The sequence below is a fragment of the Engystomops pustulosus genome, chromosome 5 (genome assembly GCF_040894005.1).
Source record: "Engystomops pustulosus chromosome 5, aEngPut4.maternal, whole genome shotgun sequence".
Lineage (NCBI taxonomy): Eukaryota > Metazoa > Chordata > Amphibia > Anura > Leptodactylidae > Engystomops > Engystomops pustulosus.
In genome coordinates, this window is record NC_092415.1 from 79,441,389 (window position 1) to 79,466,001 (window position 24,613).

At 44.2% G+C, this 24,613-nt stretch overlaps 1 long non-coding RNA gene across 1 annotated transcript in view; it reads right to left on the bottom strand.

Annotated features, from left to right (window-relative positions):
• Positions 1–815: 815 nt before the first annotated feature.
• Positions 816–24,613, bottom strand: part of LOC140132969 (uncharacterized) — a 29,437-nt gene continuing 5,639 nt past the window's right edge. The window contains exons 2-3 of the long non-coding RNA XR_011855758.1: positions 5,461–5,552; positions 816–1,327 (exon numbers count right to left, since the gene is read on the bottom strand). This is a non-coding gene — a long non-coding RNA (uncharacterized lncRNA). The remainder of the gene's footprint in view (positions 1,328–5,460; positions 5,553–24,613) is intronic.

Below are 24,613 nucleotides of genomic sequence, written 5' to 3' on the forward strand. Positions count from 1 at the left end.
GTTTCAGGCATTGCCTTTTGGATTGTCATCGGCCCCCAGAATATTCACGAAGATTATGGCAGAATTACGTAATTCTTCCATTTGAAAGGTATCCAAATAGTACCATATTTGGCCGATCTACTGATTGCTGCTTCCTCAGAAGAAAAGCTTTTGTCTCATATCCAGCAGATATCGGAAACATTAACGGAGCTGAGTTGGATCATCAATTACGAGAAATAGTTTTGTACCCGATCAGAAGAAAGTCTTTTTAGGGGTTCTGCTAGACACTGTCAAGATTAAATCCTTTTTACCTCTAGAAAAGGTTATTTCAATCTTAGAATATGTTTCTACTTTTGCTTACAGAACTTCTGCCTCATACTGCGAAGTTATGAAGCTGCTAGGACTTCTAACATCCACCATTCCAGTGGGCTCAGGCTCACCCCTGAGCACTTCACGAGTTCCTCCTATCCTCCTGGGACAAGTCAAGTCAGTCTTTGGACAAGTTAGTTGTCATACCCCAAAGTGTGAAAGTATCCCTGACTTGGTGGAGAATCCACAGAAATATTCAGGTTGGAGTATATTGGAGACCGGCACCCCAGATAACCATCACAACGGATGCCAGCAGGTATGGTTGGGGGGCACACTCAGAGGGGAAGCTGGTCAAACTGTGGTGTTCGACTCCCTCCCTTGTCCAATCTCCAAGCCCTAATAGCAATAGAATCTACAGTACTGGGTGGCCATGTGAAAATTCTTTCAGACAATATGGCAGCAGTCGTGTACATAAACAAGAAAGCAAAACCTTAATACAGATTGCAAGTCAACTTTTTTGTTGGGCAGAGAAGAATTTATCTTTAATCTCAGCTGTACAATTGAAGAGAAAAGACAATGTAGTAGCATATTTTTTTGAACAGAAAATCCCTAAGCGAAGGAGAATCGTTGTTAAAGAAAGACGTTTTTCAGACTTCAATGGCAAGATGGGGTATCCCTATCATGGACCTTTTTGCTTCAGAAAAGAATAATCAAGTGCCTTCATTTTTCTCCCTATCTCAAGCAAACTCCTCATGTGGGGTAGATGGTCTGGGACAACTGTGGCCTCACAGCCTTTTGTATGCATTCCCCCTTTTTCTCTCCTCTCCAGGGTGATCTCGAGACTAAAGAAGTCCCGGTCTCAGGTGATCCTGGTGGCTCCATTCTGGCAAAGAAGATCCTGGTTTCCACTTCTGATGGAGATGGCAAAAGGCGATTACATGGAACTACCAGTTTTCAAAGACCTTCTATTCCAGGGTCCGGTATTTCATCCAGCAGTCCATCAACTACTTCTGACAGCGTGGGGAATGAATTTAGCCTGCTAAAGAACAAAGCACTATCAGAGAAGGTAATTGCTTACCCTCTTATCAAGTCGTAAGATTGTAAACTCTAAAATATATAATAGAATTTGGAACTTATTCCTTAAGTTCTCCAAGGATAGATGGGACGAAGCCTCTATGCCGGACCTTGCTCTTTTGTTGGACTTTTTACAGAACGACCTTGATAAATAACTCTACCTTAAAAGTCCAGATCTCTGCACTTAGTGCCTTCTTGGATCTTAAAGAGAACCCGTCATGCAAAATAACCCCCCTAAACTAAATATATTTTCAGAAACTGCCATTAGAGAGCATTGCCTCTATCCCTTCATTGTCCCTCTACATGCCTGTAAACCTAAGCAATGAGGTCCTAAAGCTGTATGCAAATGACCTGTGAAATGTCCAATGAAGCATTAGCATATTCAAGCTGTCCACTCTATTCATGAGTGGGAGGCACAGCCACACCCCCAGTTCATGACGGACAGCCTGTATAATGATGTGAGGCTGTATAATGATGTGCTTCCTGTTGCTGGTGGCCACGCCCCCTGCAGCCTGTGTGTGCATGTGTGTGTGTTTAGGAGAGATACAGCAGCTCCAGGCAGCCATGTTACAGCAGAACATGTCAGATTCATGTGTAGCTGATTTCTGTGTCTCTCACCTGTATATTAGGAGGATGCAGCATGTCAGCAGATGCAGCACAGATACCAGCAATACTTTACTATACATTACACACAGACATGAGCAGGGGGAGGGGAGGAGAGGGGAGGGGGAACAGGGGTGACATCACTGCCTCTGACCATGTGACCAGCCTCATTTACATGATAAAGAATAGATGATTTTACAATGAATAATGTATGAAATAACTAGATAAAGGCTTGGATGGGATCCTTGTGAGCTGCTGCAACAGGTAGTAGTGACAGGACAAGTGACACAGACCTGATGACAGGTGTCCTTTAAGTTAGCAGATTAACCTTTTTTACCAGTGGTTCATCAAGGGGGCCTATAGAGTCAGTCCTCCTGTGCAGTCTTCTGTTCCTCCCAGGGACCTTAATATAGTTTTATCAATACTGGTTAATAACCCATTTGAGCCCCTTTCCCAGGTTTCTCTTGGTTTTCTCAGTTTCAAAACGGCCTTCTTACTAGCCATATTTACTGCTAGAAGGGTGGGGAAAATTCAAGCTTTTTTCTCTAAGGCTCGTTACTGTAAAATATTAGAAGACGATATTATGTTAAAACATCATCCATCTTTTTTGCCCAAGGTTGTGTCATAATTCCTTTCGTTCTGCCCTAACCCTACCTCAGAGAAACGGGAATTTTATACATTAGATGTACGTAAGTGTATTTTAATATGCTTGCAGTGGACAGAGGAATTTAGGGGCTCTGACCAACTCCTTGTACAGTTCCAGGGGCCTAACAAGGGTAAATCGGCAAGCAAATCTAGGATTGCCCGCTAGATTAAGATGGCCATTTCCTTATGTTATGAAGAGAAAGATATTCCTGTGCCATATGGACTGAAAGCTCATTCTACAAGGTCTATGGCAGAGCATGCTGGTGTGTGCTTGTTACAGATTTGTAGAGCAGCCACCTGGGCTAGCCCAAATACTTTTTTAAGTGCAATAAATTAGATCTCTCAACAGATCAGGATTTATCTTTTGGCCACAGAGTGCACCCCCCTGAATACTATGTTATTTTTCCTTGTGTGCCGCTGTGGAGGCGGGGGGGGGGGGGGAAGATGAAAATGACAACCTGTGGAACAACCTGGTGGTACCACGCCGCAGCAAGTCCAACCTGCTTTGCAGCGGGCTCTGGTACCGGATACCACTTAGATTCCGGTCAAAGGTGTCGGCTTATGCCATCGTCCGTGGTGGTCCAGTAGGTCCACTATGCCTGAAGCCTGACAGTAAGATCTGAGCATAGTTCCCGCCAAGGTTCCATTACCCACTGGCTGATCTTACCAGTTCCAGCAGATAGCCACGCCATGTTTCAGCAGTTGATGGCTACTCAGCACCAGATTCCTGGAGCTTCTCTTGCGTCTCCGGTTTGCTGAGAATTTCCATGCCTTCAAAGTATGAAGTTGTGCAGAGGCTTTATCACCCAGTTCTCCCTACACATTTTTAAGCTTATGCCGATTCACTTCGTCACGGAATGATCTAAGGTGGCATCATCGTCAGCCTCCTCTCCGGGAAGGCCCTAGCCAGGTCTACTCCTCTCTGGGACACAAAAGACCCTATTAAGCTGACATAACCTTCTTCACTGAGTTCCAGGCATCTTCAGCTGAGACTGCACTTCTGAACCTGCATCAAGGGGACTCATCTGTTGGTGGCTATGCGGTTTGGTTACGTACTCTGGCCTCTGAGCTAGTCTGGAACAATGCAGCCCTGATTGCAACCTTTAAAAAGGGACTTTCAAGACAAGTTAAAGGCACTCTGTCTGCACGTGACCTGCAGTCTCCTCTGAATTATCTCATCTCTCTGGCCACTCGGATTGATATCTGGTTTATGCAGCGCTCTGGGAAACAACGTATCATACAAGTGCAAGTCCGGGTTCAACGTTTTCCCTGCTTGGCTTCTGCCTTCCAACGACCACTTCAGCCAAGCAAAGCTTCTCCACATCTGAACATTCCCGTTCTGCTCAGCTCTGGCACAGGTAGCCAGTTTCTGCCTTCTTGGGTTCTGCAGCAAACTTTGTTGATGCTGCTCTGGTCTCCAAGCATCACTTCCCTGTGGTCCCCTCGAGGAGCCTCTGAAGCTCTTTTGATGGCTGCATCTGGCTCGTGGACTGGGCTCCTGGTGGGACCGGTGGAAATATAAATAAACCATGTACTCACTTTTCCGATGATCCCCCACACCACTAGCCATACTGCTTCAAGAATCGGCGCTGCGGGGGAACTTCGGAAAGATGAGTATATTGTTTTTTATTTGTATGTACTGGGGTGGGAGACTGGCTGGCAGGCTGTATACATGGGGGGTGGTTGGCTGTATACAGGGGGTGGCTGGCTGTATACCGGGGGGGTTGGCTGGCTGTATACAGGGGGTGGCTGGCTGTATACCGGGGGGGGGGGTGGCTGGCTGTATATAGGGGGAGGCTGACTGGCTGTATACAGGGGGGCAGAATGGCTGTATGTATGGGGGAGGCTGACTATGTACCTGGGGGAGGGGGTTGGCTGGCTCTATCCTGGGGGGGGCACCTGGCTATATATAGGGGGCTGGCTATATACTGGGTGGGCAGGCTGCTCCGGTGAGCCTATCGTGCACACGCTGTGTGGAAGGCTGTTGATTGAACTGGCAGTGGGGATTTATCCTCTATTTGTGTACCTCATTTATATAGTTTTTATATATTTTCACAACATTATTTTAGAAAAACCAATATAGGGAAAATCTCATTTATTTTTGTATCGCCATCTTTTCGGAGACGTAACTTTTAACAAAATATTTTTTGGTTGGCAGTGCTGGTTTAGGGCTTTTTTATGTGTTGGGTATTCCTTTTAAGTAGTACCATTTTGGTGCACATAACTTTTTTTTATCACTTTTTGTAATGGGATTTTATGAAAAATGTCCATTTCTGGCAAGCTTTTCAGATTTAGTTTTTACGGCGTTCACTAAGCGGGTCCAATAATGTTACTGACTTATTGTACAGATTGTTACATAGGCTGCAATACAAAATGTTGGGGGTTTGTTGTGATTCACTGTGCTCCAGGCTGCTTCAAATAAGTTTTTTTTAAGGTGATTCCAGCATGTCAAGATTAAAGCAGACTAGCGCCAGGATCAAGATGAAGAGGGGGACAGTTAAGTAGGTGTATTTTTTTTTACTGTTATTCAGTGGTAGATTTCCTTTAAAATGTTATGTCATGAATATTATATCTTTTACTATATGATTAAATGTTGCCAGTGCGGCTACTTCCTATATGATACAACATGTATGCCATATTTCTATTTTCATCTCAAAAGTCACCTTGATGTATGTTATGAATAGCCCTACTTTATAGGGACTCCAACCTGTCACAGAAGGAGTAGTAAGTTGGCAAAAGGTCCTTTGGGTGCCCCAGGAAAGAGACAGAAAAGTCAGAGCCCTGTAGGAATTATTGGAGCAAAGTTAATAATAAAATAAGTTCTAGATAAACATAATGGGGGTAATTTACCATAACCAATGTGATGCCTTGTAATGGAAACACCGTAGACAAGAAGAAAATCAGGCCCGCTCACCACCAGGTGCGCAATCCGGAGAGGGTCTCTACTCCCATAACAATAGAAAGAAAAAGACGTTGATTTGCACTCACAAAGTCCGTTAAAATTCTTTGGCAGCTTTATTCATCCATCGTAGGTACAATACAAGTGAAGGCAGATACAAGGATAAGGTGCTGTTCACATCTACATCTGATGCATTTCAGACCATTAGGTCCTTAGTCATAGATCTTCTGAGGGGAGAGGGACCTACATGGAGACTATTTGTAATTCATTTTAACTATAGGGCTTAAACAGCAATACACAGTCATACCAAGAGCCACAGTACACAGTGAAAATTATTAAGTTTGTAATAATAAGATGGAGCAGATGATGATAATGTGATGAATCTAAGATTACTGTTAAAAAATCATGGCAGGAAGAAGCTGACATTGTGGGCCTGTGTTATGGGTGCTCCTGCGAACCATGTCGCAGGCGCACCCGCGTACCTCTCTGTTCCCCCTCTCACCTGCAGCAGCCCTGCTTACCTCTCCTCATTCCACCGGTGGTCTCCTCGCCCCGGCATGTGCCTCAGAGGGTGCACGCCTGGCCGGACGGATTTCCTTTAGAAATTCCTGGCCCCTTCCTGTGTCCCCTGATGGATCTTTGACCATTAGAACTTAGAAAAAGCTGTTTACAGTGATTTCCCATTGTGACCTCGATTCAATTCCTGACATTGCTCCTGTGTCACCTGTCCTGAGCTCCGCCTCATGATTCTGCACAAAGTCGTGTCTGTGGAGCAACCTGGTGGTAGCACGCTGCAGCAAGTCCACGTCATCGTCCACGGTGGTTCAGTGGGTCCCCTGACAGCCAGTTGCAAATGAAAGAGATAATAAGTCCTTGTATTTCTTATGAACGCATAGTACAGCAGGATCTGTGCTTTGATGCTCTGCTATTCCTCCTATGAGGGGAGGTGGGCCTATATGGAAACTATTTGTAACTCATTTTAACTATAGGGCTTAAGCTGCAATACACAGCCATACCAAGAGCTACAGTAACAGTACACAGCCTATAAAGGGAACCTCATTTTCACTAAAGACAGGTTGCATGCATTTCAAAAAACAACATGTGACTTGTCTATGCTGTTCACTCCTCAGCTCTCAGCCCCCATCTTTGTGCTCCTGTACAGCTCCTTCCACCCCCACTGATGTCAGTTCACCAGGGTGAGATAAGAGCTGTGGAGTGAGCATCACAGACAAGCCACGTGTAGTTTTTGAAGTACATCCAAACCAAAGCAACCCATGAGACTAGACAGAGGATTTTGTCTGAAAGCCAGGTACGTTATAACACACAGTTATATTGTAACACAAATGCTTAGAGATGGCAGAAAGGCATATTTGCTATGCAGATTGGCTTTTTCAACCTGTCTTTAGTGCAAATTAGGTCCCTGGTGACAGGTTTCCTTTCATATAAATTTTATATAGACTTTTGTAACAGGATCAGAGTGCGAAGAAAGATTTGTCTGGAGATCCTCTTCCCCCACTGTCTCCTGCTGCATGAGAACTAGTGTCTTTTCCAACACTGATATTATGAAAATGAGGCAGCGATTACCTTTTGCCTGGTAATGACAGATCTGTGTAGAAATTGGAATAACAGGCTCACCGTGTAGGACGCTGGTGATGTGAACTCCATGCCAACCTCAACAAACTAAGCCTTGCTCAACATCGCTAGTAGCTCCACAGCAGAGAAATTTGCCACACTGTTGGGAAAGATGCCACCGAAGTCCAAGCAGAAGGACAGACAGGGTCAGCTGCCGATCGACAAGCCGACATGGCACTGGTTCTTGTGCCCTCTGAGGTCTTCAGTTACATGACTCGCACCTTCCTGACATGGTCCGTCTTTTCAAATCTGACATATGTCACCATAAATGGTTATAACTTTGGAATGCTTTAACATATCCAGCTGATTTTGAGAATGTTTTCTTGTGACACATTGGGGGGGATTTAACAATGTGTCTCAGGTTCCGCCAGTTTCTAGCTGGAAAACACTACTCTTTTGCTGCGCCAAATTTATCACAATGTTGATGAATCCTGGTGCAGGATAAGACTGTAGGTTCCTACTTTAGACCTACTTTTAGTTGGTATAAACTGTGCGCCAGAATTTTGGGCGCACGGACGGTTTTCCATAAGCCACGCCCCTTCCTCGCAAGACCACGTCCGTTTCCCCAAAGGTCACGCCCCTTATTCGGACAAGTCGGAAAGCTGCCAAAAAGTGGTCTAAAAACTTGATAACTGTGGTGCATTTTAGACAGTGTTTTAGGCGCAAAACCACAAGAATTGTGGCCCAAGTGCATTAATACATCCCCCCCATTGTACTTCGCGTTAGTTGAAAAATTTTGGTGATAAGTTTTGAGTTTATTTATGAAAAAAAAACAGATATTTGGCGAAAATTGAAAATACTAATTTTCATATTTCAAAATTTTCTCCTTCTCTAACAAATTGTTATAACAACAAAATAACTTGATAACTTACATTATGTCTGCTTTATGTTGACAAGGTTTTTTATGCGTCCTCTTATTTTTGTGAACTGCTATGATGCTTAGAATTTTAGGTGTCACTATTCACGTTTCTTTTTGGCTAAATGAATGTATTTTTCAAAAAATTGTCAATGAAAAATACCAAAACACTGAACAAAGTTTTTTTTAGCATTTTTGGGGGGTCGTTATATGTTATCTTTATTCTATCGATCACTACAATTATAGTTTTTTAATATATTTTTACAATTTTACTGGAGAAAAACTAATATGGAGACAATCTCATTTGTTTTAGTACCTCCAGCAGTTCAGAGGCATGTCTTTAGTATTTTTCAGTTGATAAAGCTGGTTTTGTGTAAGAAGTTGTTCTTTTCAGTAGTAAAATTTTAGTTCACATAACTTTTTTGATCACTTTTTAATGAAGGGATTTAATAAAAAATTGACAATTTGGCAAGTTTATATATATATATTTTTTATAGTATTCACCGAGCAAGTCCAATAATGTTCTGATTTATTGTACAGATTGTGATTTAGGGTGCTTTCACTTTAATTTTAATATTTTATTGAAAAAAACTTTATTAATTGTTTTAATATTTTTTTTTACAGGTTGGATTGAACAATCAATCCTCTGATCACTTGTCAAGTTCATATTGAGCTGCGCATGCTCAGTAGGTTACAGCCACGTCCTGTCTGGAGGCAGGGTTCTGGTGTTCACAGACAATGGGGGTCATTTACTAAGGGCCCGATTCGCGTTTTCCCGACGTGTTACCCGAATATTTCCGATTTGCGCTGATTGTACCTGAATTGCCCCGGGATTGTGGCGCACGCGATCGGATTGTGGCGCATCGGCGCCGGCATGCGCGCGACGGAAATCGGGGGGCGTGGCCGAACGAAAACCGACGTATTCGGAAAAACCGCCGCATTTAAAAACCGAAAAAGTGTCGCTTGGGGAGCGCTTACCTTCACCTGGTCCGAGGTGGTGCATTCCGGCGCGATGAGATGACTTTCAGCGCAGCATCGCCACCTGGTGGACGGCGGAAGAACTACATTCATAAATCCCGGCCGGACCCGAATCCAGAGCAGAGAACGCGCCACTGGATCGCGACTGGACCGGGTAAGTAAATGTGCCCCAATGTGTAGCCCTTGTTAGACCCCTGGGCTGTCATCGGAGGATTGGACTCCCCGGTAAGCAGCACAGGGGGTCCAATTTACATTGGAAGCCCCTTACATGCAGCGTGTAAGGGGTTAACACCCCCTCAGGCAGGTTGTAATGGACAGCTGACACTCGCAAGCAGTATGGCGCAGGTCGGTAAGTTACCTCGGCTCGTGCCTGACTATTATATCCTGCATCAGGAAGGGGTTAAGACAGATGAGATTGCTGACACAGATTAGACGGGTGTAAAGGTATAGCTGACCATGCTTTCAAACTCATCCTTCTGGAATTTAAGTTGGAGGATCTGGGAAACAGCTTCAGGAGGCAAAGCTCTGCTTTAGAGGATTGCCAGAATCATTTTCTGAGATATCGGACAAAATGCTCAAACTCTTTCATTGCTGCCTAAAACAGTTAGTGACCAGTTCAGTATGGACCGCATTTATAGGGCTCTGATGTGGCCAAAAAATCATAGACCAGCCAAGAGATGTCATCTTGAAGCAACACTATCCTGAGGTCTGTGAACCCATCTTGTTGGCAGCTTGCAATATGTCTCCACTACCAGATCTGCCTCTGTCTGTCAACATATATGCGGACTTGGTCCCTAATCCTCCAGGAAGGAGGAAAGCCATGAGACTCCTGGAACCGTACCGGAACACAACAACGGTCTGTTCAAAATGCTCCAACAAGTCTTCGGCAATCCCCTCCGCGCACCAGCTGGCGCCATTGTGCTGAGCAGGGGCAGAAGGAGAACAGTGTGGAGTGTGGTGGAGCAATGGCGCCTATGGCACCAGTGAAGCGCTCCTCTCAGCCTCAAAAGGCAACCAGGGGTGTGTTCTTAGGGAGTAAGCTGCCACAGAATACAGTGAATATGGGGCAGCAGGGACGCAGGCCATCAGCAGGCACCGGAGAAGAGCAACCCCCCCCCCCTGCGCATGTAGATGGAGGATAAGATCACTAACAGCGCCCGAAGTCCTCAGCTACAATCCCCAGAGATATTATATGTTGCCTACAAGACTTCAAACTGAAAGAGCGAATTATGAATACAACCAGGAAGTGTGGTGAAGTTGACTATGAAGGAGTCATGGTCCAACTGTATCAAAATCTATCCTGGCTGATGCTGCAAAAGAGAAGGCATCTGCACCCCCTATTAGATATTCTCCAATATACAGATTCTCCAATATACATTTTAAGCAGATGGGGTTTACCGTTTGCCCTTTCTGCCACCAAGGATGGCAGATCAGCTACACTAACCTCCTACTGGGATCTTGAATCCTTTTGCAGCACCTGGGAGATACCAATTCCACCTATCCGTGATTGAGAACTGGACTATCCTTCTCCCACAATGGCACCTGAATGGAATGCAGCTCAGAAGAAAAGGGGACAGCCCTCTAAAGGATTCCCCAAAGATCCCTGGTCCTGAACATGCCCTCTTCCTAAGGATGGTATCCTTTTGCTCCTACCCCTGTTGTGCCAAGGACATTATGATAGTGTTTTTTCTCATCCCAAATGGCACTGGGGATCGGAGTTGTACTGTTGTTTGTTGTAGATAACTTTTCTGATATTTTAGTATTACTCTTGGAAGGTGTATGATTATGATCACCTCAACCTTGGGGTCTCATTTGAACTCATGCTTTTAAGAGAGAGCTCACGACAACGGTTTTGCCTCTCTAGTTTATAGGGAAAGTAGATTTGTCTTTACCCCACCCAGAAGGAGGTGAGATAGGCCTCCTTACCTGGGTAATACTACTGAGGTGGTAGAATACTATTTATCTTTTTGTCTTGTGTTTCCCTTTCCCTCCCTAACCCCCCCTGCCCCTCCCTCTCCAGTCTCTCTATTTGTTACTTCTCTCACTAGAAGGTTCCCTAACCACCTTATTAATACCTGAGGAAGGGAACTCAGGGCTAACAGAAGATCCACAGCATCAGATCCCTGGTAAGCTGCTTACACCTTCACAACATGGTCAAGATAATTACGCTTAGCGTTAAGGGTTGGAATTCCCCAACCAAGCACTAAGAGAGCTTAAGCGGAGTAGAGCTGACATGGTTTTACAGGAAACAAACTATGACTCAAAAGGCACTATCAGGGTTCTGAGCGGGGTGCCACCAGGTCGTTTCGCAGGTGCGACTAGCCTGCGGTGGCAACCAAGGTAGATATGCAGAACACAGTCCAAGCCCGGGGTGACAGCGGGAGAACAGCGCTGGAAGGAACACTGGAACTCAGGAGGAACACGGAACAGGAATGCAGGAACAGACTGGAACACGTGAACAGAAACAAAGCAACAGACTGGAACACAGACGGGAACAGGAACACAGGAATGGACCAGAAGACAGGAACGGGAACACAAGAACGGACCGGAACACAGGAATGGAAACACAGGAGCAGGAGCAGGAACGCAGGAAAACAGCGGGGCTTTCACTTCACAAGAATGGCTTGAAGATACGGTGGGGAATGATGGGAGCCACAGGATTATCCAAACCTCAGTACTTGTTCAATACTTTCATACTCAGTTCAGTATTGGGTTTCTGTCATTTTCGATAATCAATGACTTCTGCCATTCTACAGACTCCTACTCTGTTTCCCCAAAAAATGTGACATCTACCCCCCTAAAGTAAGACCTTGTGCAATTTTTTCCAACCTTTGAAATATAAGGCCTCCTCTGAAAATAAGTTCCCCCCACACCATACATAAGTAATTGTGTATAATTTATATACGCCAAGAAGTTGTGACATGGGTGAAGAATTAATTGGGTAAAATCGTTTGCAGCTGCGTTGAAATTGTGCTAGAAACAGCTTCCTGGGAAAGAATTGATTATTTATGGAAAGGGTTATCACTAAACATTGGATATTGGGGCCAAAGATTGTAAAAGAAATTCAGCATGAAATTCAGGGTTTGGAGTAATTATTTGGTTCAGGAAATTATGATATGACTTGAAATACCAGGGTCGGCAAATGTACCTTAGATTGTTGTACATGGAATTAGAGAAACAAGAAATTTGGCTGGTTATAGTGACATGACTACAGTTTATTAATAAATGTAAGTTTTTGTTCATTAAAAAATAAGACATCCCCTAAAAATAAGAGCTAGGGTGTCTTTAGGAGCAAATATTAATATACGACACTGGGGCACATTTACTTACCCGGTCTGCGGAGTTCCCTGAAACTGCATTGTCTGACCGGAATGCACTCTGCCGTGATTCGCTACGATTGCGCACCCGATTTCCTGCATGTGTCGCTTCCCCAATCATGTCCGCCGGAGTTCACTTTCTTCTTCCGGGTGGATGTTGGATCGTCCGGCGGCACGCCCCCGATTTCTGTCGCATGAAAGCCAGCGCAGCCGTGACACAATCCCCAGTTAAATACCTGTCACATCGGTGCAAATCCCGAAAACATTGGAAAAAACGACAAAAGTGCATCTATGGACCCTTAGTAAATAAGCCCCACTGTCTTATTTTTGGGAAAACGGTAGTAGCTGTCTGCAGTGGAATCCTCAGAGGAAACATACGGCATGGAATCCTTTTGCATATATGTTTCAGGCCAGCAGCAGAGCAGGGACCACGTCAACAGGGAAATATGATCATAAAGGTGGTCTCTACATCTCCCAAGGCTTCCTGTGAAACGAGGATAACATAATTTCATGTTATCAAACATTTTTTGGCCAGACAGGGATTTGAACTCACAACCTTAACTATCTACCATGCCAGAGAGATACAGTGAGGCACATTTATTAAGAACTATGCAAACTGCACTATGTGCATCTTGCATGTATAGTGTGCAGAGAGCGTCAGATTCAGGATTTCTGGCAGCAGTACTTCATGAATTTGGCACCCTTTTCACAGGTCCGATAGAATGCACCACTTTTTATGGGTCAGGCAACACATTTCTGTCAGACTTTGCATGTTAAATCTGACGTGAAGTCCGAATGAACACCAAAACGCCCCCTTCAGTGTAGAAATTTGTATCAAATGTGGTGGGGACCCTTCTTAAACACCTGTAGAAGCAGTTTGCACCTAAAAGAACTTGCAAAGTCTGACAGAAAACTGGCAAATAGCCCTTAGTAAATGTGCCCCAGTGTCTTTATCCACTAGACCAGGGGTGGGCAATTTATTTTCCTAAAATTGAAAAATTTTAATGGTTTTAGAGGGCCGGACTAATATAATTAACTGCGTTCTACTGAATACCTAATACTCCTGTGATGAACATATAGGTACATATAGGTACAATGGATCTCCCCCCATTTTCCAAGAGGAGACAAAGAGTCATAAAAACTCTTAAAACAATAAGTTGATTAGGGACAGTTATGGAGTTATGGTCCATTTCAGTCGAAGGTCAACTATATTTTTGGATCCCTTATTGTCAGGAAATCACAGTGGCCCAATTCCCGGGGCTTTAGCATCCTTGGGTCCAGAGATATAAATATCTCTGGATGGGTACATAGCAAATGGGTCAGGTTTGGTATCAATGCGATCCAGGGATTCACTTGGATCCAATGATACCAGAACCCTGACCCTACGACTTCCACCTTGAGAAGCTATGACTTCTCTAAGGTTCTGGACTTAAGTGCAGAGGAAGATCTTAAGGCGTGGACTATCAGGTTCCATTAGGCCCACACACAAGGAAACTAACTTACTGAACTGGTGTTACTTGTAGTGCTACCTTTATATTTTGTTCTCGGTTTAACTGTATATATATATATATATATATATATATCTATTGTGTGTACTGTATTGTCTAATGTGCCCTTAAGGCAATTAAATATAAAACTTAACCTGTGTTGCTCTTTTATCTCGATCCACAAACCCCAACGTCCGTTTTTCTCGGTTATATATGAATAGGAAGGGTAGGTTGCAGGCTGTAACCCCCCTGTTAAAAAAAAGAGACGTTCGTTGGGTGCAGGTAGTCGATAAAAAGAGGTTTCTTTATTCAGTTGACAAAGTGCTTCATCAGGTCTAATAAAATGCATAAATAATAATAGGTTAAGATAGGGATTGATATTTGTTGATAACTGTTAGGATTCGGGATCAGCTGATCCTCTGCGCCACCGCGGGAGGTGGTACTAGCCGACACCTGGGACCGGAATCCAAGCGACAACTGGTCTTAACCAGAGCCCGCCGCAAAGCGGGATTGTCTTGCTGCGGCGGGGTACCACCAGGTGCGACTAGCCCACGGTGGCAGCCAAGGTCGAGGTACCTTTGCAGGAGACAGTCTCGTAGTCAGGTTCAGGCACAAGGTCAGGGTAGGCGGCAGAGATGCAAGGTCAAGTCCAATCCGGGGTCAGCAATGGGAGGTCCAGACAGAAGGGAACCAGGAACACAGGAACGGACTGGAACACACAGGAGCACGGGAACAGAAATGCAGGAACACACAGGAACAACCAGGAACGCAGGAATACTCAGGAATATCGCAGGGGAGCTTTCTCTATGGCATAGGCTCAATGCACTGCATGGAATACAGGAAGGGGCTAAGAATTTATCAGGTACGGCAGGTGGCCAGCGAGAATTATCGGTGCGCTGACCTTTTAAATTTAACAGAGCCAGCGTGTGCGAGGAGCCGCGGGAGACACCGCTGGAACCTGGCTAGGTGAGAAGCGCAGCGGGGCATACAGAGGAACACGGGTGCCCATGACACACAGGGGTCTCAGGGGCACCCATGACAAGAGCTATGATGTATCTGTGTTGCTATGGGGTTACGTTTCAATGAATTGGCGTGTGGGAGAAAATATTAGATAAATAAATAAAATGTAAAAGATAATCTGTCGGATGCTATGGAACAGTTATATATATATATATATATATATATATATATATATATATATATATATATATATACCTTATATACTTGAGTATAAGCCTAGTTTTTCAGCACAAAATTTGTGCTCAAAAACCCTAACTCGGCTTATACTCGAGTCAACTAAAAAAATAAAGAAAAAACTCACCTTTCTGATGTCACCCGTAGATCCTCTTCTGTCTGAGACAGAAGAGGACCTATGGGGGATTTCGGAAAGATGAGTACAGTGTTATTTTTTTTCCTACTACAGGGGCTGGGCAGGCTGTGTGCTACAGGGGCTGGCAGACTATATACTGGGAGGCTGTAACCAATGCATTTCCCACCCTCGGCTTATACTCAAGTCAATATGTTTTCCTAGTTTTTTGTGTTGAAATTAGGGGTCTCGACTTATACTCGGGTCGGCTTATACTCGAGTATATACGGTATATATATATATATAGAGAGAGAGAGAGAGCTAAAATTAATTAAAAATTAATGGATGTAGAAATATGGAGACAAAATTAGAGGTAATATTCATATTAATAGTACATAATAATACACAGAATTCATATGTATATAAATTACTATTGATAACAAATTGCACATAAAAAATATATTAATAGAATAACTGATTACACTCATAAGTGCAGATATCTTGCTTAGTCTGTGGTGTCAGACCCAATCCCAAGCTAGTGGTAGTTGGGCTTACCTACAGTATTGTTATGCCATATCTGGAGGTTGTGTGGACAACTTAAAATCACTTCCTGCACCTCTCAGAACCTGTGCGTTCTGGGAGGGTCTAAAAAGTATAAATAAGTGACCTAGCCTACCCTTCGGGGGTCAGAAACTTCACAGTTTCCTTCACATTGGTGGCAAGCGGTGTGGGATCGAGATAATAGAGCTCTGCCCAGACTCTCCAAGGAGCCAGTCGCCAGTGGTCAGTCCCACACTGGACCGCCCACCCACCTGGTCTGATGGGCTTGGCGAGCATCTTGCAAGCTGCCTTGACCAGTTTACAACCAGGCTGCATACTAGACCCTCATGACTGCTGCTGACGATAGCAAGCAGAAGCAGAGGCTGCAGAAAAGCAACGGGATTGCAACAGTCTGCTCCTGCTAGTACAGTGCTGCCTGAGAACCATGTCCCAAAGCTGCGGATCGAGGACTTTCCCCTACTGGATAAAGATAATGACTTTTTTGCTGGATTTTGAAAAAACTTTTCGACAGTACCATGTACCTGCGGACCAATGGGTTTGATACCTCACACCTCGTCTCAGAGGGAAGGCCCTGGAAATATTTGGGTATCTCTCTAGAGAGACCACCCTGAGGATATCAAGCAGGCTCTAGTCCATCCATCAGTAGAGCCTGGCCCCTTAGTTCTACCGGAAAAGGTTCCGGAGTTTGCAGCGGGAGTCTGCTGACATGTGGACTTCAGGTCTGGGTTTTACCACCTTCCAGCAACTAAATGAGCAAATCGCCATAGAGCAGTTTTTGTGGAATTGCCGGTCGGAATAACATCAGCACATTTGTGAGCGGAAGCCGAAAGAGACTTTGGAATCAGCTGGCCTGGCTGATGAGTACAGCAATAATTGGACTTTGGAGGTCAGGAAAGCTGCTGGTTGGAGAGGGGGTAAGACAAACACCATCCCTGTTACCCCTTACACCGAGGGGGCGCTGCCCATGTTACCCTCTCTACATCAGTGGGTGAACTCCATTTGTGCCATCTTTGCAGACAGCCAGAACACTTCAAGGCCATGTGTTCACAGCACCAGAAAGACCCAGGACCATCCCTGACACTATCTCCTGTTTTGTTTGTGGGTGGTGGGAGGTCCCATGATAATTTGCAGCCCGTCACCATAGGCCAGGCCATGGCCATGGGACTGAGAGACATTGGGGCTGGGTTGACCCTAGTACAGCCTGAACTGGTGTCCCCACAGGATATGATGCCAGCGTAAACCGTTACTGTTGGAACTGTACCAACACTACCTGTTGCCAAAGTATATTTGGACTGGGGCACGGGGAGGGTCGTGAGGGAGGTAGGGGTGTCATCTGACATTCCTGTGAATTTTCTGCTGGAAACAGACTTGGCTCGACTAGTGTCACAGTATGTGACCCCAGAATTATCCAGGACTGATTCCTCACACGGCAATATCCAGCCTGCCGCTGTAGCTGATACAGTGATTGGTGGTTATGACAGTGATGTTGATATTGTCAATGATATTAATGTGTGTGACATACCTACTGCCAGGAATGTGGGGGTGGGTAGGGTCATGGGTGCCACTTTGCCCAAGGGGGAGGGGACCATACAAGCAGAGGGTCAGGCTTCTATAGGGAGTGGCCTGTCAGTCTATGGCTACCTGTTGTTCTCTGAGACTCCTAGTGTAGGGAGAGGCATGGGGCTAAGAGCTGCGGGGAAGGGCTTGCAACGGAGGGCGGGAAAATAACTTGACTAGTGAAGTTCAGGTAAGGACTCCGCGCAGAGTTGACCCTCAGGACAGGGCCTGTCTGCCTGCCTTGGCGACTAGGTCAGAGGAGGAGAGGAAGTGGACACTACCTGCGGTCACAGCGACCAGCACAGTCAGAGTGTTGTAGCCCCTTGGGCAGCTGTGGGCAACCCTTCACCCCTTCCGGGAGTTTCTCAGCAACCAACCCAGGAGGAACCCATTGGCAGTCCATCAAATGGACCCCAGGGACCAAACCCCATCCCTGTTTTCAGCATACCGGGTCTCCCGTGAGGTGCTGAAGCTGGGTATCTCTCAGGCATAGAGAGGTAGTGAGTGGGCGCACAGGGAAACACAAAAGTGCTACCGCTTAAGGCCCTCTATAGTAAGGAGGTGTGATGAACAAGGGAAATTCACAGATATTGTCCTGTTCATCAAGCCACCCATATCCCTGACCTCCCCCCAGCCTCAGCATAATTAGCCTAATGGATCTTGCTAGAGTGTACCTAACGCAGCCATGGATCTTCCCCTATTTTCAAACAAGAGACAAAGAGTCATAAAAACTCTTAAACCAATACGTTGATTAGGGACAGTTATGGAGTTATGGTCCATCTCAGCCCAAGGGCAACTACATTTTTGAATTTCTTATCGTCAGAAAATCACAGTGGCCCAATTCCCGGGCTCTAGCATCCTTGGGTCCAGAGATATCTCTGGCTGGGTACATAGCAAATGGGTCAGGTTTAGTATCAATGCGATCCAGGGATTCACCCGGATCCAATTATACCAGAACCCTGACCCTACGACTTCCACCTTGAGAAGCTTTGACTTCTCCAAGGTTCTGGACTTGATACCAGATAGGAGGGATCCATGACCCCTCCTAGGGGTAGACAGAGGTGTCTCCACCTGATATAATCAGACAACTCTGAATCCCCATTGTCTTTGTCTGGGAATCCATTTTACCATCAAGTGCAGAGGAAGATCTTAAGGCGTGGACTATGAGGTTCCATTAGGCCCACAAACATGGTAACTAACTTACTGAATTGCTGTTACTTGTAGTGCTACCTTTGTATTTTGTTCTCTGTTTAACTGTATACATATCTATTGTACTGTATTGTCTATAAAACTTATCCTGTTGCTCTTTTATCTCGATCCACGAACCCCAATGTCCATGTTTCTCAGTTATATACATGCTACCTGGTTGGTTCCTCACCCTATATAATCCTGTTACGGTCCGGGCTTATATTAAAGGAGAACTAGTGGCAGCTTATTTGGTTTGAAAAGATTCAGTTTCATTGAGGCTAGTGAAAGGGATCTTATAGCCATTCAGGGTTGTGATTTATTGTTGTGCCAAATCCGGAGGTTGTGTGGACAGATATTAATCCCTTCCTATGCCTCTCAGAACCCGGGCGTTCTGGGAGTGTCTAAAAAGGATAATTAAGTGACCTTGCGAACCCTTCAGGGGTCCGAAGCGTCGCGGTTTCCTTCACAGCTCCCTCTTATTATGACCCTATTTATAGTGCCTCTCTCCTTATGCTCCCTTTTATAGAGCTCCCTCCATTTGCCCTCATTTATTCTGCTGTCTCATAATGCCCCCTTTTATTATGCTCCGTCCATTAATAGTGCCCCGTCTCCTTATGCCCACTCTTATTATGCCCCCATTTATAGTGCCCCCTCTCATAGTGTCTCTTTAATAGTTCCCCCACTCATAGTGTCTCCTTTATAGTGCTTCTCTCATTATGCCCCCAATTTATAGTATATATTATATTATGCCCCCTCCATTCAGCCCCATTTATAGTACCACTCTCATAGTGTTTCTTAATAGCGCCCCTTTTCATTATGCCACCTATTTTATCCTACCCTTCTTATAACTGTTCAAGTGAAAAAAACACAAAACTCACCTTCCTAGTCTCTCTAATCTTCTTTCCTGCAGTAAAGCGCCCAGTGGCTGTAACGCAGTGAAGTCATGGTGCTGCCACCACTTGGAGCAGTGCATACTGGTGTTTTTCTCCCTGCTCTGCCACAGCACAAGCACTTAGTGCCAGCAGCGCATGAGCCAGGTGCAATACCGCTGCATCTGGCTTGTGTGCTACTGCAGGTACCGCTCTCCTGTCTAAGTATCTTTTCCCGGCACCTGTAACTGCCCAACATGACCACAGCAAAAATCCGTAGTGGGCCGGATTTGGCCCACAGGTTGTAAAATGCCTGGCCCTGCACTAGAATATGGACTTACTGTGAAGCAGGTGGTGAGCTCATAGGGAAACTGAGCGGTAGTTCCGTAACCTGGGCAGGAATAGGACCTGCCCTACGGCCTGGTTCCGACATGGCGTAATGACCCAAAAGTGTGCTCATCACACTGTGTCGCATGCAATGCATGTCTATGGCAGCCAAGGACTAGCTGCTGGTTTTGCGTCTAGCTCACAGCTGCCACCATGCAGAAGTGTGCATGGGGCCTAAGACACAAAATAAGGGCTCGTTCAGATGGGGGGTGTCCTCTGCGCATCCGCAAAAAAAAAAACAGACATGTGAACAGAACGATCAAAATCAAGGGGCCGTATTCAAAAAAACTGATAGCATACGGACATGAAAATTGCCAATCTGAATGAGCCCTAAATTATACATATTACATTAACAGGACAACTTTTACAATACATACAATACAGTGGGTACGGAAATATTCAGACCCCTTTAAATTTTTAACTTGTTGCTTAATTACAGCTAATTATTTTTTTTTTTGCACATTAATGTACACTCAGCACAGAATCTTGACAGAAAAAAACTGAGATGTAGATGTTTTGGCTAATTTATTAAACAAGAAAAACTGAAATATCACATGGTCATAAGTATTCAGACCCTTTGCTCAGTATTGAGTAGAAGCATCCTTTGACCTAGTACAACCGTGAGTCTTCTTGGGAATGTTGAAACAAGTCTTTCACACTGGGATTTGGGGGTCCTCTGCCATTCTTCTCTGAAGATCCTCTCCAGTTGATGGGCGGCCATTTTCAAGTCTCTCCGGAGATGCTCAATTGGGTTAAGGTAAGGGCTCTGGCTGGTCAAGTCAAGGATGGTCACAGGGTTGTTCTAAAGCAACTACTTTGCTATTATAGCTGTGTGCTTAGGGTCATTGTTTTGTTGGAAGGTGAACCTCCGGCCCAGTCTTAGGTCACGAGCACTCTAAAAGAGGTTTTCATTCAGGATCTCTCTGTACTTGGCCGCCTGCATCTTTTCTTCAACTGTTACCAGTATTCTAGTCCCTGCAGCTGAAAAACACCCCCATATCATTATGCTACTACCACTGTTGGGAATGTATTTAGCAAATGATGAGCAATGCCTGGTTTTCTCCACACATACCACAAAAAGTTCAGTCTTTGTCTCATCAAACCAGAGAATCTAATTTCTCATAGTCTGTGAGTCCTTCATGTGTTTTTGCAAATTGTATACAGGCTTTCATATGTCTTGCACTGAGGAGACTAATGGAGGGCTGCAGTGATAGTTGCAGTTGACTTTGTGGAACTTACTTCCATCTCCCTGCTGCATCTTGTGTTCTTCTTTAACTTTCTCACCAAGGCTCTTCTCCCACGATCGCTTAGTTTTTAGAAAATTGTTTATTTTAATTATTTTTAAAAATAAATTTTTATTACATTTTTATATGTTGCAAAATGGCAAATAATTGTCATTTTTTACTTTGGGCGCTATTTTCCGTTACAGGGTTAAACTCCGGAAATAACCACTATTATATTTTGATAGCATGGACATTTTGGGATGCGGCAATACCTAGTATGTTTGTGATTTTTACTGTTTATTTATATCCAGGACCGGATTAACCCCTTAAGGACGTAGCCTGTTTGTAGGTTAAGGCTCGGCCCTTTTTTCAGAAATTTGACCAGTGTCTCTTCCTGTGGTAGTAACTTTTCAACGCTTTAAGATAGCCTTGTGATTTTGAGATTGTTTTCTCGTGAGACAATGTAGTTTATGTTAGTAGTATCATTTCGGTGATCCGTTCCTTTTTGGGGGGGTAAAAATTCACAAATTTAGGAAAAATTTGAAAAAAATTACAATTTTCAAAGTTTCAAATGTTATACTTTTTAGACAAAAAGTCACACCACAATTTTTTTTGGGTAGAAACCTTTTGCCATTAGTCTTCTTTTTATTTCCATTATTTGTTTTACGTTTCCATTTTTTTTATGGATGTGAGAAGGTTTCAAGTGTTAGTAGCAAATTCTCCAATTTTTTTAAAATTTGAAAAATGTAAAATTTGTGGTGATCAATGCAGTTTGGAAGTGCTCTATAAAGGCTTTTGTACTATATACCCCCACAATATATATACCATATAACACCATTTTATGAACCTAACATCTCAACCTATTCAAATCAGCATTTAGGAAGTCTGTTAACCCTTTTATTATTTTTCCAGAAGCAAACAAAAATGGATTTGAAATTCTGAAATTTCAATTTTTGATTACGATTTTTCTCATTTAGCCCTAAAATGGACACATTCATTAGAAATTTGAGGTAAATATACATCCCAAAATTATTGCCCTGCTTCCTCCGAGTACGACAATACCAGACATGTGGATGTCAAGTGCTCCTTTGTCGCACAGCGATGTCCAGAACAGAGTTCGTACTATTGCGTTTTTGGAAGGCCAATTTGGCTGCAAATGTTTTGTGGTGCCACAGTGTACTTTAAGAGCCCCTGAAGTAACAGTACAATAGAAAACCCCCAAAGATGTCACCACTTCTGAGGTTGTGGTGAGCATTTTAACTCCCAACACGCTGGTCAAAATCTAATGCAAAGTAAATGGTGCAGAGTAAAAAAATGCTTTTTTATCTCAAAAATGTAATTTTAGTGCCTCATATACTGTGCCCAACCCATGCCACTTTAGACAATCACCCCAAAAATCATTCTGCGGGTTGTCCCGAGTACGGCAATACCACACATGTGCCAATAATTGACAGGCTGGGCAAACGGCAGGCCTGAGAAGGGAAGGAGTGAAATTTAGCTTTTCCAGCTCCTGTTTCACACGTTTGGATTCAGAGTGCCATGTCATGTTGGCAGGGCCCGTGAGGTACCAGTACAATAGAAACCCCCAATAATTTATACCATTTTGGAAACTAGACCCCTCAAAGAATTCATCTGGGGTTGTGGTGAGAATTTTAACCCCCAACATGCAGGTCAAAATTGAATGCAAAGTAAATGGTGCATAGTAAAAATTGTGTTTTTATCTCAAAAATGTCATTTTAGTGCCTAATATATTGTGCCCAACCCATAGCAATTTAGACAAACACCCCAAAAATCATTCTGCGGGTTGTCCCGAGTACGGCAATATCACACATGTGCCAATAATTGACAGGCTGGGCATACAGTAGGCCTGAGAAGGAAAGGAGTGAAATTTTGATTTTTCGCCTCCTTTTTCACACATTTGGATTCGGAGTGCCATGTCATGTTTGCAGGGTCCGTAAGGTACCAGTGCAATAGAAACCCCCGAGAAATTATACCATTTTGGAAACAAGACCCCTCAAAGTATTCATCTGGGGTTGTGGTGAGAATTTTAACCCCCAACAAGCAGGTCAAAATTGAATGCACAGTAAATGGTGCATAGTAAAAATTGCGTTTTTATTGCAAAAATGTCAGTTTAGTGCCTAATATATTGTGCCCAACCCATGGCAATTTAGACAAACACCCCAAAAATGATTCTGCGGGTTGTCCCGAGTACGGCAATATCACACATGTGCCAATAATTGACAGGCTGGGCATACAGTAGGCCTGAGAAGGAAAGGAGTGAAATTTAGCTTTTCCAGCTCCTTTTTCACACGTTTGGATTCGGAGTGCCATGTCATGTTGGCAGGGCCCATGAGGTACCAGTGCAATAGAAACCCCCGATAATTTATACCATTTTGGAAACAAGACCCCTCAAAGAATTTATCGGTGGTTGTGGTGAGAATTTTAACCCCCAACATGCAGGTCAAAATTGAATGCAAAGTAAATGGTGCATAGTAAAAATTGTGTTTTTATCTCAAATATGTCATTTTAGTGCCTAATATATTGTGCCCAACCCATAGCAATTTAGACAAACACCCCAAAAATAATTCTGTGGGTTGTCCCGAGTACGGCAATATCACACATGTGCCAATAATTGACAGGCTGGGCACACGGAAGGCCTGAGAAGGAATGGAATAAGATTTTGCTTTTGGAGCACCCTTTTCACTAGAATGTTATTGGGGTGCCCCTGAGGTACCAGTGCAATAGAATCCCCCGAGTATTGACCCCGTTTATGGAAAGGGCACACCTCAAAGAATTTATCTGGGGTTGTATGAGCATTTTAACCCCTGAAATGCTGGCCCAAATGTCATACAAAGTGAATGGGTCAATGTAGAAATAGCATTGTTTTTTCAAATGTGCCATTGTAGTGACAAATGAAAACAGCCCAACTCATGCCACTGTGGATAAACACCACAAAAATCTTTCTGCGGGTGTTTACGGGTATGGCAATACCCCATGTGTGGCAATAGTCTACAGGCTGGGGACACGGCCGGGCTGAGAAGAGACAAGCAATATTTAGCTTTTGGAGCACCCTTTTCACTAGAATGTTATTGGGGTGCCCCTGAGGTACCAGTGCAATAGAATCCCCCGAGTATTGACCCCGTTTATGGAAAGGGCACACCTCAAAGAATTGATCTAGGGTTGTATGAGCATTTTAACCCCTGAGATGCTGGCCCAAATGTAATACAAAGTGAATGGTTCAGTGTAGAAATAGCATTGTTTTCTCAAATGTGCCATTGTAGTGACAAATGAAAACAGCCCAACTCATGCCACTGTGGATAAACACCCCAAAAATCTTTCTGCGGGTGATTACGGGTATGGCAATACCCCATGTATGGCAATAGGCTACAAGGTGGAGACACGGCAGGGCTCGGAATAGAATGGTATTTGGAGCACAGACATTTAATTTTTTTTTTACATCAAAAAACATTTGTAGATGCCCTTAGGGATCAGTACAGTAGAAACCCCTAGAAGCTGACCCTATTTTGGACCCCAAGGACGATGCATAATGGATAGTGCATAGTACAAATTATCCATTAAGTCATCTTGTGCCCAGCTCCTGCCACGGGAAACAAACACCCCAAAAATCATGATGTGGGTTCTCCCGGGTACGGCAATACCCCATATGTGGCAATAATCTACAGGCTGGGCACACGGAAGAGCTCAGCAGGGAAGGTGCGGCATGCGGCATGATGTATAAGCTG